The sequence below is a fragment of the Xenopus laevis genome, chromosome 1L (assembly GCF_017654675.1).
Source record: "Xenopus laevis strain J_2021 chromosome 1L, Xenopus_laevis_v10.1, whole genome shotgun sequence".
In the NCBI taxonomy this organism is placed as follows: domain Eukaryota; kingdom Metazoa; phylum Chordata; class Amphibia; order Anura; family Pipidae; genus Xenopus; species Xenopus laevis.
In genome coordinates this window covers 99,495,318-99,508,859 of record NC_054371.1, presented here as the reverse complement: position 1 = coordinate 99,508,859, position 13,542 = coordinate 99,495,318, and positions in this window count along the sequence as shown.

Below are 13,542 nucleotides of genomic sequence, written 5' to 3'. Positions count from 1 at the left end.
CAAAGCTTAAAAGTAAGGGAAATGTTTTAATGGTAGCCCCAAAGCCATGTCTGGTCTGGGAGTCAAAATAGGCCCTGGCATTCAAATTACACAGAGGCCCAAACAGGCCCCAACCATCATCCCACTAAATTTGACTGGAAACCAACCAACCTGACAACCCTGGGTGACGCAAACATAGCCATAAACTCTACTTAAATTCATGCTGTAAGCAATAATTCAGATGGAATTTGTCCTCTATGAATACTTTTGTCCTTGAGTTAAATTAATGAGACAACACAGTTTGCTGGATGGAAAGAGGAATTTCATTCCTAGATGATGTCTAGCTTAAATCCCACTTTCAGCTGCATCTGCTATTTTGCAACTTTCAACTTCTCAAGCAGTTTTGTCCCAGTTTGCTGTCCATAACCTTCAAAGAGAACACACGCCATCCTTTGTTTCCAAACACTTTACACAACGTATTCATAGATCCAATGCAAACCCCTTAAAGGGGTGGTTTACCTTTAAGGTAACTTTTAGTATGCAATAGTATGGCAAATTCTAAGCAACTTTTAATTTGGTTTTCATTATTTTTTTTTTAGTTTTTTAATTATTTGCCTTTTTCTTCTAAGTTCTGACTCTTTGCATCTTTTAAATGTGGGTCACTGACCCCAACTAAAAAGCAAATACTATGTCAGGCTACGAATGTATTGTTAGTCATTGCTACTTTTTTCTATTTAGGCCTCTCCTATTCATATTCCAGTCTCTTATTTAAATCAATGCATGATTGCTATGGGAATAATGTTACTTCTAATAGTGCCTAATTAGCAAATATAGTGTGACTTAATATCAAAATTTATTTAAAAAAATCAATGTATTTGAGTGTTACAGTAGTCAATTTATCAATTTTGGCGCAGTCGCGTCGAAATTCGGCGCGTGTCATAGCAAACTAGGTTTGCGCGTGCGCATGTCAAAAACGGGCATCGCCACTATAAATAGCCCCGCCCTTGCTTACAGTTGTAGGAGTGCAGTAGAAAATGGCAGGACCTGGCATGATGACAAGTCAGCAGCTGCGGTACTTCATCAGGTACCTGTACCATGAGGGATACGACAATATCCCTCCTGGTGTGAGAGGTATCCAGGCACTCTGCCGTAGCATAATGGAGCGGCTGAGGCGCAGGCTGCGCAGGGAGTTTGGCGTGCGCCTAATTTTGAGGGTGCTCCAGAGAATCTGGAGCAATTTGAAAAGGCGCTACAGCGCATTCGTTGAAGAACTGCGCATGGAAGTTGAAGGTAGAGTTATTTAAAAAGAAAACATCTTATAATGATTTGCTATTTTATAGCAAAAATGTATTTAAGTGAATACTGTAATTAGGATGAACAGTTGACTTTGACTGACTGTCATAATTGCAGACAAGTTAGATAACAAGTAAATGAGCTATCAAATGGAGATTATTTAAACAGATTATAATAGATTTATTTAAACGGAATACATGGTTTTCCCTTCTTAACTACAATAAAGCCACTTGATTCCTATTTATTTTGGTATTTTGGAGCAAATGTGTATTTGTTTAGGCCTGTGGCAAGGCTAATAAGAATTTTACTTCACATAAAGGTAGATTTATTTAAACGGAATAAATAGGTTTCCCTTCTTAACTACAATAAAGCCACTTGATCAGGCTCAGATCTGTGGAAAGGCCACCAAGGCCCGGGCCTAGGGCTGGAGGATTTTAGGGTGGTGTCATGCTGCCCAACCACACCCATATTGGTTCAGAAACACTGGGGATGCACAGGAGATACAATAGTTTCCCATGCAGCAATCCCCATTGCTCCTGTCCAGATGATAAATATTTGCCTGAATAAAGGGGAGGGGACAGGGGCGACGAATGGCAGTGGGCCTAGGGGTGCCTACTATGTAAATCTGGCCCTGCACTTGATTCCTATTTATTTTGGTATTTGGAGCAAATGTGTATTTGTTTAGGCCTGTGGCAAGGCTAATAAGAATTTTACTTCACATAAAGGTAGATTTATTTAAACGTAATAAATAGGTTTCCCTTCTTAACTACAATAAAGTTAATTTTCCTGTAGTTACAACATGACACCTTATCCTGTATAATTCATACTGGACAAATGCAATTGCTTTGTTACTGAAACTGAAATTCATTCATTGCCAGCTGAGTGGACCCAGGATGATCCTGATGATGCAGCAGCACCACCACAACCTGACCAGGCAGCACCACCACCACCTGACCAGGCAGCACCGCCACCAACTGACCAGGCAGCACTGCCACCTGACCAGGCAGCACCGCCAGCTGTCCAGGCACCACCACCTCACCGGGCAGCGCAACTACCAGAACAGGCGGCACCACCACGGACCGGGCACCACAACCTGACAGGGCAGCACCACCACCGGACCAGGCAGCACCACCATCTAACCAGGGGCTCAGTGTAGGCACTCAGACTGGGAATATGCCTATTATGACCACACTGAGCTCCTGGTCACCCTGGTCCACCAGGTGAATGCCATCAGGCAGGATCTGGCAGAGGTCAGGAACATAGCGGAGTCCCTGCAGAGGGTCATTGCTCCTCCTCCTCCACTGTAATTTTATTACATTCTTCTTTTGGCCTAGCACCGTTGTGCTATTTTGTTTATTAAAACAGTTTTTTTATATCTCTATATTTTGAGTTAATTTTTCATTTAACTAAACTAATACTCACATGGTACTTGAAATTGTTTGGATTCTAATAACACAACGATGACTATTCTTAATCGGAGTCATTAAAATTACATTACATAGTATTTCAGAATCATTACAATTACATGATGTAAATATAAGGTTCATTCACATATACATATGGTTTATTCATTTTTATCTGAGATACAAAGCATCCAGATACTATCTGTTCAGATTTATTAGTTGTACTTGTGTTAGTAATCTACTATTAGATATATAAAGTACAGATGGTACTTTTTGGTTAAACAGTGATATAGAGTAGTAGTAGATACCATTACCAGTTGACCAGAGGTAATGTAAAAAAATCCACAAACGTTAAAAGTTTAAGAAACTTGCAAAATGGGAGCCATTTTTTTCAAGACAGGAGTCCTCTTACAATGCAGGGCATGTGTGTAGCAGTATACTAAGTGAAACACGCGTGTGTATTGGTCTTCCCATTGAGTCCAATTCAGCACATTCAGACACAAAGCAAAAGATACCATATTCATTTATCATCACAGACTACAAAGCTTGAAACTAAGGGAACATTTTTTATTCGTAGCCCCCAAAGGTGAAAAAAGGTTATACAAACAAAACACCCATAGAAGATGGGTTTCATCAAATTGCACTGCGCGTCAAAAATAACGTTGCGCGCTAAAACACTTATATGTGCCAGCGACAAAATTATTTTGACGTCTCGTTTCGCCACAGATTCGTCCATCACTAGTATAGAGCACTGGTAAGGCCTCATCTAGGATATGCGTACCTTTTGGTCTCCAGTGCTCAAACAGGACATTATTGTATAAGAAAGGGTGCAGAGAAGGGCAACTAAGCTAGTAAAAGGGTATGGAAAATCTTAGCTATGAGGAGAGACTGGCCAAGTTGGGGATGTTCCCACTGGAGAAGAGGCACTTAAGGGGTGATATGATATATAAAGGGATCATATAACGATCTCTCTAATGCTTTATTTACCAGTAGGTCTTTCTAGCTGACACAAGGTCACCCATTCCGATTAGAAGAAAATAGTTTCCACGTAAATATTTAGAAGGGGTTTTTTACAGTGAGAGCTGTGAAGATGTAGAATTATCTCCCTGAATGGGAGTGGTACAGGCTGATACATTGGATAGCTTTAAGAAGGGGTTGGATAGCTTTTTAGCAAGTGAGGGAATACAGAGTTATGGAAGACAGCTCAAGTACAAGTGATCCAGGGACTAGTCCGATTGCCATTTTGGAGTCAGGAAGGAATTTTTTCCACCTCTGAGGCCTTCCTCTGGATCAACTGGCAGGTTAAAAAAAAAAAGTCAAAGGTTGAACTTGATGGACGTGTGTTTTTTCAACTTACTATGTAACTATGTATGTAATAACTAATAATACTGATTTTTATCTCCAGTGCTCGTGTGGATGAGCATTATGGGAATGGTGATTGTCTCATTTGAGATCACAGTGACTATGACAATTACATTTTACACAGGTAAACCTTTGGAGTATAAGGACGTCTCTGCAACATATTAACTGGGAAAACTTTTCACAAGGGTAAATACTAAAAGCAAGTGAAATGTGCAAGAAGATGCTTAATAATAGAAAAGGTGTAGTAAAGCAAAACCATTGTGGTTTGAGGTTGGTAAGAAAAACAACATGCATTTAAGTCTTCCAAGGTATCTGGGTCAGCTGCAACTTCTAGCTATTAGGAGGCCGTATTCAAAACAGAAGTCTTGCAAGCTTAAACAGATAACTGTAAAGCAATTGCTTCAAAAATTAAAATAAATCCCAATTATTAAGTATAGAAATATTAAAAAAAAGGGAGAGGGACCCTTGGTACCTGAGGAAGGTAAACCTTGAGATTGAATATAAATATTATACATACATATAATATATATATATATAATATATATATATATATATATATATATATATATATATATATATATATATATATAGTTAGGTCCATAAATATTTGGACAGACAACTTTTTTTTTTGTTTCTGTACATTACCACAATGAATTTTAAATGAAATACTCAGATACAGTTGAACTGCAGACTTTCACCTTTAATTCAGTGGGTTGAACAAAAAGATTGCATAAAAATGTGAGGAACTAAAGCCTTTTTTTTAAAACAATCACTTCATTTCAGGGGCTCAAAAGTAATTGGACCAGGGGTTCAAAAGTGATTGGACAATTGACTCAAAGGCTATTTCATAGGCAGGTGTGGGCAATTCCTTTGTTATGTCTATAAATGAAGCAGATAAAAGCCCTGGAGTTGATTTGAGGGGGGGGGGTGCTTGTTTGTGGAAGATTTTGCTGTGAACAGACAACATGTCAAAGGAGCTCTCCATGCAGGTGAAACAGGCCATCCTTAAGCTGCAAAAACAGAGAAATTGCTACAATATTAGGTGTGGCAAAATCTACAGTTTGGTACATCTGGAGAAAGAAACAAAGCATTGGTGAACTCAGCAAAGCAACAATACCTGGATGTCCACGGATGGTGATGCCAACGTGGTCTGGGATGACTCCATAGATAAATCAGGTAAACCAACTACACATTCACGCACCAGAGCGAAACCATTACATAATTTATGTGATATTTTACAACTGTATGACACATACAGACACTTAAATCCAATAACAATAGATTTCACCTTCTACTCAGGAGTACACAATACACATTCGAGGATTGACTATATATTCCTATCACAGACATTGCTTCCAACCTTATCCTCAGCCACTATAGGCAATATAGACATTTCTGATCACGCACCCATCTCAACAACTATTAAATTAAAAATACCTCAGGTCAAATCCTATAATTGGAGGTTCCCGACCTATCTAGCGACTAATGAAGACTTTCAGCTATTCTTAAAAACAAACTGGGCGAATTATATAGACGACAACATTGACCACTGGGATAACCCACAACTATTATGGGCGGCAGCTAAACCAGTGTTAAGGGGACAGATCATCTCATATTTAATCAAACTGCGAAAGAGTTATAACGCAAAATACAACACCTTACAAAAACTACTCACTAAACATTACGCAGATTTTAAAAGGACCAACACACAAGAAGACAGAAATAAATACAAGGAGACAAAACAACTTTTTGACACTTTATTATCAGAAAAAGCTTATAAAACTATAAGTCACACGACAAACACCTTTTACAGATATGGGAACAAATCTGGCAAACTCCTGGTACAAATAGCCAAACGACGTAATCGACACACATTCATACAAAAGGTATCAGATGGATGGACACATGATCCTAAACGAATTACACACACATTATCTGAATATTTCAAAACTTTCTACGACAGCGCCACAGATGATCCTCACAATGGTTTGCAATTTCTCAGGGAAGCCAACCTGAAAAAACTAACGGTTCAGGACAGAGAAATTCTGGACGAACCTATAACAGAAAAGGAAGTATCAGACACAATTAAACATTTAAAAAACGGAAAATCACCAGGACCGGACGGTCTAACTGCAGAATTTTACAAACACCTGTCTACAGACATAACACCAACCCTAGTTACACTGTATAATGATACCTTACGAGGCGAACCTTTATGGCATGAAGCAAATGTAGCTAGGATAATTTTAATCCCTAAAGAAAATAAAGACCCGACTGATCCAGCCTCATATAGACCAATATCTCTTTTAAACCAGGATGTTAAAATCATGACCAAAATTATGGCAGATAGATTGCAAAAAATACTACCCAATATACTCACCGAACATCAAGTAGGCTTCCTTAGAAACAGACATCCAGTTCAAGCACTTCGGAAAATTATAGCAGCAGTTTATTATAGTAACCTAGAAAAAAGAAAACACGGCATGTTAATAGATGCTTAGATGCTTAGATGCTGACAAAGCTTTCAATAGAATATCACATGCACATCTGCGACGTCTATTAAAATTCCAACATTTTGGCTTAAATATATTTAACTTATTCAAAAATTTATATTCCACACCCACGACATTTTTAACTGTAAATAACATAAACTCTGATAGATTCCTAATCAAAAGAGGTACCCGACAAGGGTGCCCTTAATCGCCCCTTTTCTTTAATATCGCCATAGACCCCCTAATTAAACATATAATCCTAAACACAACATTTAAGGGTATACAAATAGGTCAAACAAACTTAAAAGTTACGGCATTCGCAGATGATATTTCTCTATTCCTTGGACAACCCAAAACTGACGTACCTGTATTATTAAACATCATACAAAGATTTGGGAGCATAGCTGGATTACAAATAAATTTACATAAATCGGAAGCACTTCAACTACATCATTCAGACCCTACGGACTGGCTTCCCCACTTCCCCTTTAAGAAAACCAAAAATCACATAAAATACCTAGGGATCAAAATTCCATCACTCCATAAACATCTATATACATTGAACATAAGGAAAACAATAGATGAAATACAACAAGAAACACAACAATGGAAACACCTAAACCTTACCTTCCTGGGTAGAATACATTTAATAAAAATGATCATATTCCCAAAGCTTTTATACCCAATACAAATGCTACCTTACTACATCAAACCCATGGATATCAAACGAATTAACAATATATTCCGAACCTTTATCTGGAACAGGAAACGCTCTAGGATCAGCTCGTTCAAACTGGAACAACCTAAAGCTCAAGGGGGTGTTAATCTCCCTAATATTAAAGAATATAACACCGCGGCACTACTGAGATACGCAGGAAACTGGCTCCTCCATAGAGATCAATACGCAACACCTTCCCTAGATCAATACTTAAGCAAAGACTACTCTCTTAATTACCTATTGCACATTTCACCTACTGAAACCCCTCCAAACCTACGTGACAATCCTCTGTTCGCAGACACGTATAAAGCATGGCACACAACTAGGAAAAAACAGGGTCTATCACCATACATATCCCCATATTTATCCTGGATAGGAAACAAACAATTTCCCATAGGCATACATAACCCCATACTTTTACAGTGGCGTGACAACGGTCTTTCTATCCTCAAAGACTTACTAACGAGTGACCACTCTCCAGTTACTCAAACACAACTTACAGAGAAATTCCCATTTACCACATGACACATTTTCTTGAGACTACAACTCGTTCATTTCGCATCCCATACTATAACTCAATTAAAAGATAAAGATAAGGAAGACCCATTATACAAATTATGGAAAAACTCAACGATCAAACAATAATAGACATAGAAGACGAGGAAAACCCGAACTTTAAATGGACCGCAGATATCCCAGACATAACACAAATAGATATTTTAAATCATCACATAAAAATAATGAAACTACTCCCAGCGAGTAGATATCAAGAGATGACTCTCCAAATACTACATAACTCTTATCTTACCCCACTTAGAAGACATAAAATGGGAAATCTCTCCTCCGACAACTGCCTGCGCTGCCGCTCACCAAGAGCTGACTTACTACACAACCTTTGGTCATGTTCAAAACTACAAACCTTTTGGCAAGAAGTAGTCACATATGGTGGATAGATGATCGGGAAACCTATCCAATTGCGAATTGAATGGGCATTATTCAGTCATACCACATTCTATGCCCAGCTATCAAAACCTGAAAAAAACCTAATAGGCAGACTGGCTGCTGCGGCTAGGAAAACAATCTTACTACGGATTCCCCATCTATATTGATAGTCAAACAAAAATTACACCACCTGTTCCATATGGATTGGTTGGAAGCAATGACCAGAAAAGAACACAACACAACAAAATTTTTTCACACCTGGATATCATACATAACAACACTCCCACACCACGCTAGGTATCTTACGGTTTATACATTTAGACAAACAACCTGGTACGATGAGGAGTCACTCAGAGAACACCCACTTGTGATGGAGGCATCCCAATACCTTGATAACTGGCACCGTGAACAAGAAGAACTGGTTTTTGCACCCCCCAGGAGTCATCAGATAAACAGACTACTGGCATTATGCCCATCGAGTCCCTTATAAGACCTTGTACTACATTTAGAGCTGTATGTTTTGTAAATATTGTTGGAAAAAACATTCTTGAAATCTGTTCAATTTAGATAAACACTTGTTCTTGCTATATATATAACTGCAAAAAGTGAACATATGTTATATGTGTTATAAACGAATAAAAACATGTTGGAAAAAAAAAACTTCAGGCTGTCATCGCCAGCAAAGGGTTTTCAACCAAGTATTAGAAATTAACATTTTATTTTCAGTTTTTTAATTTGTCCAAATACTTTTGAGTCCCTGAAATGAAGTGATTGTATTAAAAAAAGGCTTTAGTTCCTCACATTTTTATGCAGTTCTTTTTGTTCAACTCACTGAATTAAAGCTAAAAGTCTGCAGTTCAAAATTTGCCAGATTGTGTGAAGATGATGGGAGTATGAACTCTGGATTGGCAATTCTAGATGGGGCTGATCTCTCTAACAGCCGGGAGACCAGTTTCTCTAGTAGTGGTGGGGAGGAGAGTAGAGTCAGGCCTAAGCAGATTGTGTTTGTAGGGGACTCAATTATTAGGAAAGTGGATAGGGTAATTTGTCGTCCGGATCGCTACAACCGAACAGTTTGCTGTCTAGCTGGTGCCAGGGTTCGGCATGTGGTTGATCGGATATACAAATTATTGGGTGCATATCGGTACTAATGACAAAATAAATGGTAGATGGAAGACCTTAAAGAGTGATTTCAGAGATCTAGGCTCTAAGATCAAGGAAAGGTCTTTACAATGTCATCTTTCCTGAAATTTTGCCTGTGCCACGTGCAAGCTTAGGAAAACAGCGGGAGTTTAGGGAGCTAAATGCGTGGCTCAAGTCTTGGTGTAGGAAGGAAGGATTTGGGTTCCTAGAGCACTGGGCTGATTTTTCCTTTGGGTACAACCTATACAGTCGTGATGGTTTGCTCCTCAATGGAAGGGGGTCCACGGTGCTAGGGGAAAGAATGGCTAAGAGGTTGGAGGAGTGTTTAAACTAGGCAAGGGGGGGGGGTGGGTGAGATAAAGAATTATGGGGAAGCTAGGGTAGACGGGGCAGAAGGGTTAGTAAGGGGTCATGGGGGAGGAGTGAGGGGGGCATACAGTTTACCAGCTAAGGAGGTCCCTCTGTTACAAGGAAAACAGAATACTAACTAAATACTAACTTAATTCTCCACTAAGTAATGCAAATTTCAAAAGTAAAAGTAGTAACCTATGCTGTATGCTGGCAAATGCACGGAGTTTGTCAGGTAAAACGGGAGACCTAGAATTAATTGCATGCTCTAAAAATGATGATATAATTGGAATCACTGAGACCTGGTGGAATGAAACATGTGACTGGATTGTGAATTTAAATGGTTACACTCTTTTTAGGAGGGACAGAGGGATTAAAAAGGGTGGAGGAGTGTATTTGTATGTAAAGCCTGAATTAAAGAAATAACAATAGCTGGCACTGGTGAGGGTGTAGAATCACTCTGGGTAGAGATTTTGACTGGGCAAAAGGTAACAAAAAGAATTATGATTGGTGTATGCTATAAAGTGTCGAGTATGAAGCCCAGCTGCTCTTGCAGATACAAGCGGCTTCACAGCTGGGTCAAGTTGTTGCTTTGGGTGACTTCAATTATCCAGACATTGACTGGGGTAATGGGGTTGCTAAGACAGAAAAAACGAGTAGGTCTGTAAATATGCTGAATAACAACTTTTTATTCCAGCTCGTTCAAGAACCTACTAGGAATAACTCTCTTTTGGACCTTGTAATAACTAATAATACTGAACTCATTTCTAACATTTGTGTGGGTGAGCATTTAGGGAATAGTAATCATAACCTGGTCTCCTTTGAGATTGCAGAAGCAATTCTATAAGGGAGTAACTAAAAAACTAAATTTCAGACGTGCAAACTCTGACAGTATAAGGGCATCTCTGCAACATATTAAGTGGGAAATGCTTTTCAAAGGGTTAACACAGAACAAAAATGGCATGTCTTTAAAATGCTGCTTAATAAATATACTTGTCAGTATATTCTACTTGTAAGCAAGGAACGTCGTTGCAAAGCAAAACCTTTTTGGTTCAATAGAAGTGTTGGTGTTGAGGTGGGTAAGAAAAGACGTGCTTTTAAGGCTTTCAAATTAGCTGGGACAGCCGAATCATTTATATTGTACAAGGAGGCCACTAAATCATGCAAAGAAGCTATAAGGCAACTGCTATAGAAAAGGATATTGCAGCAAGCAGTAAAAAAAATCCAAAATTATTTTTTAAATATGTTAATACTAAAAAATGAAGCAGGAAGGGGTGGGACCTTTACCATCAGAGGGGTCAGCTGGTTGATGAAAACAAAATAAAAGCGCAGATTCTGAACTCATATTTTTCATCTGTCTACACAAATGAGGAACAAGTGAAGGTTTCCTTCTTAATAGTCACAATTCTAGTAATACAACTAATGATGCATGGTTCACACATGAAGAAATTCAAAAGAGACTAGAACATGTTAAGATTAACAAAGGTCCGGGGCCAGATGGTATTCATCCCAGGGTAATTAGTGAACTTAGCTCTGTGATTGCCAAACCTCTTTACTTAATTTTTCAGGATTCATTGAGATCTGGCATAGTGCCGAGAGACTGGCGAATTGCTAATGTGGTGCCTCTATTCAAAAAAGGATCCTGTTCTCAACCTCAAAACTATAGGCCAGTTAGTTTGGCGTCAGTGTAGGAAAGCTTTTCGAAGGGTTAATAAAGGATAAGATACTGGACTTCATAGCAAATCAAAATACTATGAGTTTGTGCCAGCATGGTTTTATGCGTAATAGATCTTGCCAGACCAACTTCATTTCTTTTTATGAGAAGGTAAGTAGAGACCTTGATTCTGGGATGGCAGTGGATGTTATTTACTTAGACTTTGCTAAAGCATTTGATAGTGCCACACAAAAGGTTACTGGTTAAATTAAGGAATGTTGGCCTGGAACATAGTATTTGTACCTGGATAGAGAACTGGCTAAAAGATAGACTACAAAGAGTGGTGGTAAATGGAACATTTTCTAATTGGAACAGTGTTGTTAGTGGAGTACCGCAGGGCTCTGTACTAGGTCCCTTGCTTTTCAACTTGTTTATTAATGACCTGGAGGTGGGCATTGAAAGTACTGTTTCTATTTTTGCAGATGATACTAAATTATGCAGAACTATAGGCTCCATGCAGGATGCTGCCACTTTGCAGAGTGATTTGTCTAAATTGGAAAACTGGGAAGCAAACTGGAAAATGAGGTTCAATGTTGATAAATGCAAGGTTATACACTTTGGCAAAAATAATATAAATGCAAGTTATACACTAAATGGCAGTGTGTTGGGAATTTCTTTAAATGAGAATGATCTAGGGGTCTTTGTAGATAACAAGTTGTCTAATTCTGGCAGTGTCATTCTGTGGCTACTAAAGCAAATAAAGTTCTGTCTTGCATAAAAAAGGGCATTAACTCAAGGGATGAAATAATTATGCCTCTTTATAGGTCCCTGGTAAGGCCTCATCTGGAGTATGCAGTGCAGGTTTGGACTCTAGTCCTTAAGAGGGATATACATGAGCTGGAGAGAGTGCAGAGACATGCAACTAAATTGGTTAAAGGGATGGAAGACTTAAATTATGAGGGTAGACTGTCAAGGTTGGGGTTGTTTTCTTTGGAAAAAAGGTGCTTGCGAGGGGACATGATTACACTTTACAAGTACATTAGAGGACATTATAGACAAATAGCAGGGGACCTTTTTACCCATAAAGCGGATCACCGTACCAGAGGCCACCCCTTTAGACTAGAAGAAAAGAACTTTCATTTTAAGCAACGTAGGGGGTTCTTCACAGTCAGGACAGTGAGGTTGTGGAATGCACTGCTGGGTGATGTTGTGATGGCTGATTCAGTTAACACCTTTAAGAATGGCTTGGATGGTTTTTTGGACAGACATAATATCAAAGGCTATTGTGATACTAAGCTCTATAGTTAGTATAGGTATGGGTATATAGAATTTAATTAAAAGTAGAGAGGGGTGTGTGTATGGATGCTGGGTTTTCATTTGGAGGGGGTTGAACTTGATGGACTTTTTCAACCCAATTTAACTATGTAACTATGTAACTGCATTTGAGTTGTTTCATTTAAAATTCATTGTGGTAATGTACAGAACCAAAATTAGAAATAAAATTTTCTTTAATTAATATATATATATATATATATATATATATATATATATATATATATATATATATATATATATATATATATATATATATATATATATATATATATATATATATATAGTAAGATAGAAAGAACCGGCACTCACGATAATGACGTCGATAATGCCTGGGTGCAGTCTTTGTTGAGGATTAATTGTAGCAGGAAATGAAGATCACACTCGCAGGTCTTAGAAACAAGTAATGTCTGTTTATTCAATGGACGAACGCTGACGTTTCGGCTGATACAACAGTCTTTCTCAAAGTGAGAAGACCTGCGAGTGCAATCTTCATTTCCTGCTATATATATATATATATATATATATATATATATATATATATATATATATATATATATATATATATATATATATATATATTCTTTGTGGGGAATAAGAATGAAACAAATAAACATTGAGGAAAAACTATAAAAGTCTTTTTTTGCCAAAGTCTTGGAAAAGGCAACATGATTACTTTTTAAAGAGTACTTTAGGTAACATTATAGACTGATAGCAGAGGATCATTATTATGTAGTAAAGGACAAGGTCATATCTTTTAACTTGAGGCAATGCAAATGGTTTATTTCAATGATGGCTGTTTGAGACATTCCCTCTCAGGTGATGTTGTGATGACATTTCATTAATTCCTTTAAGAAGATCTGATGACTACAATAA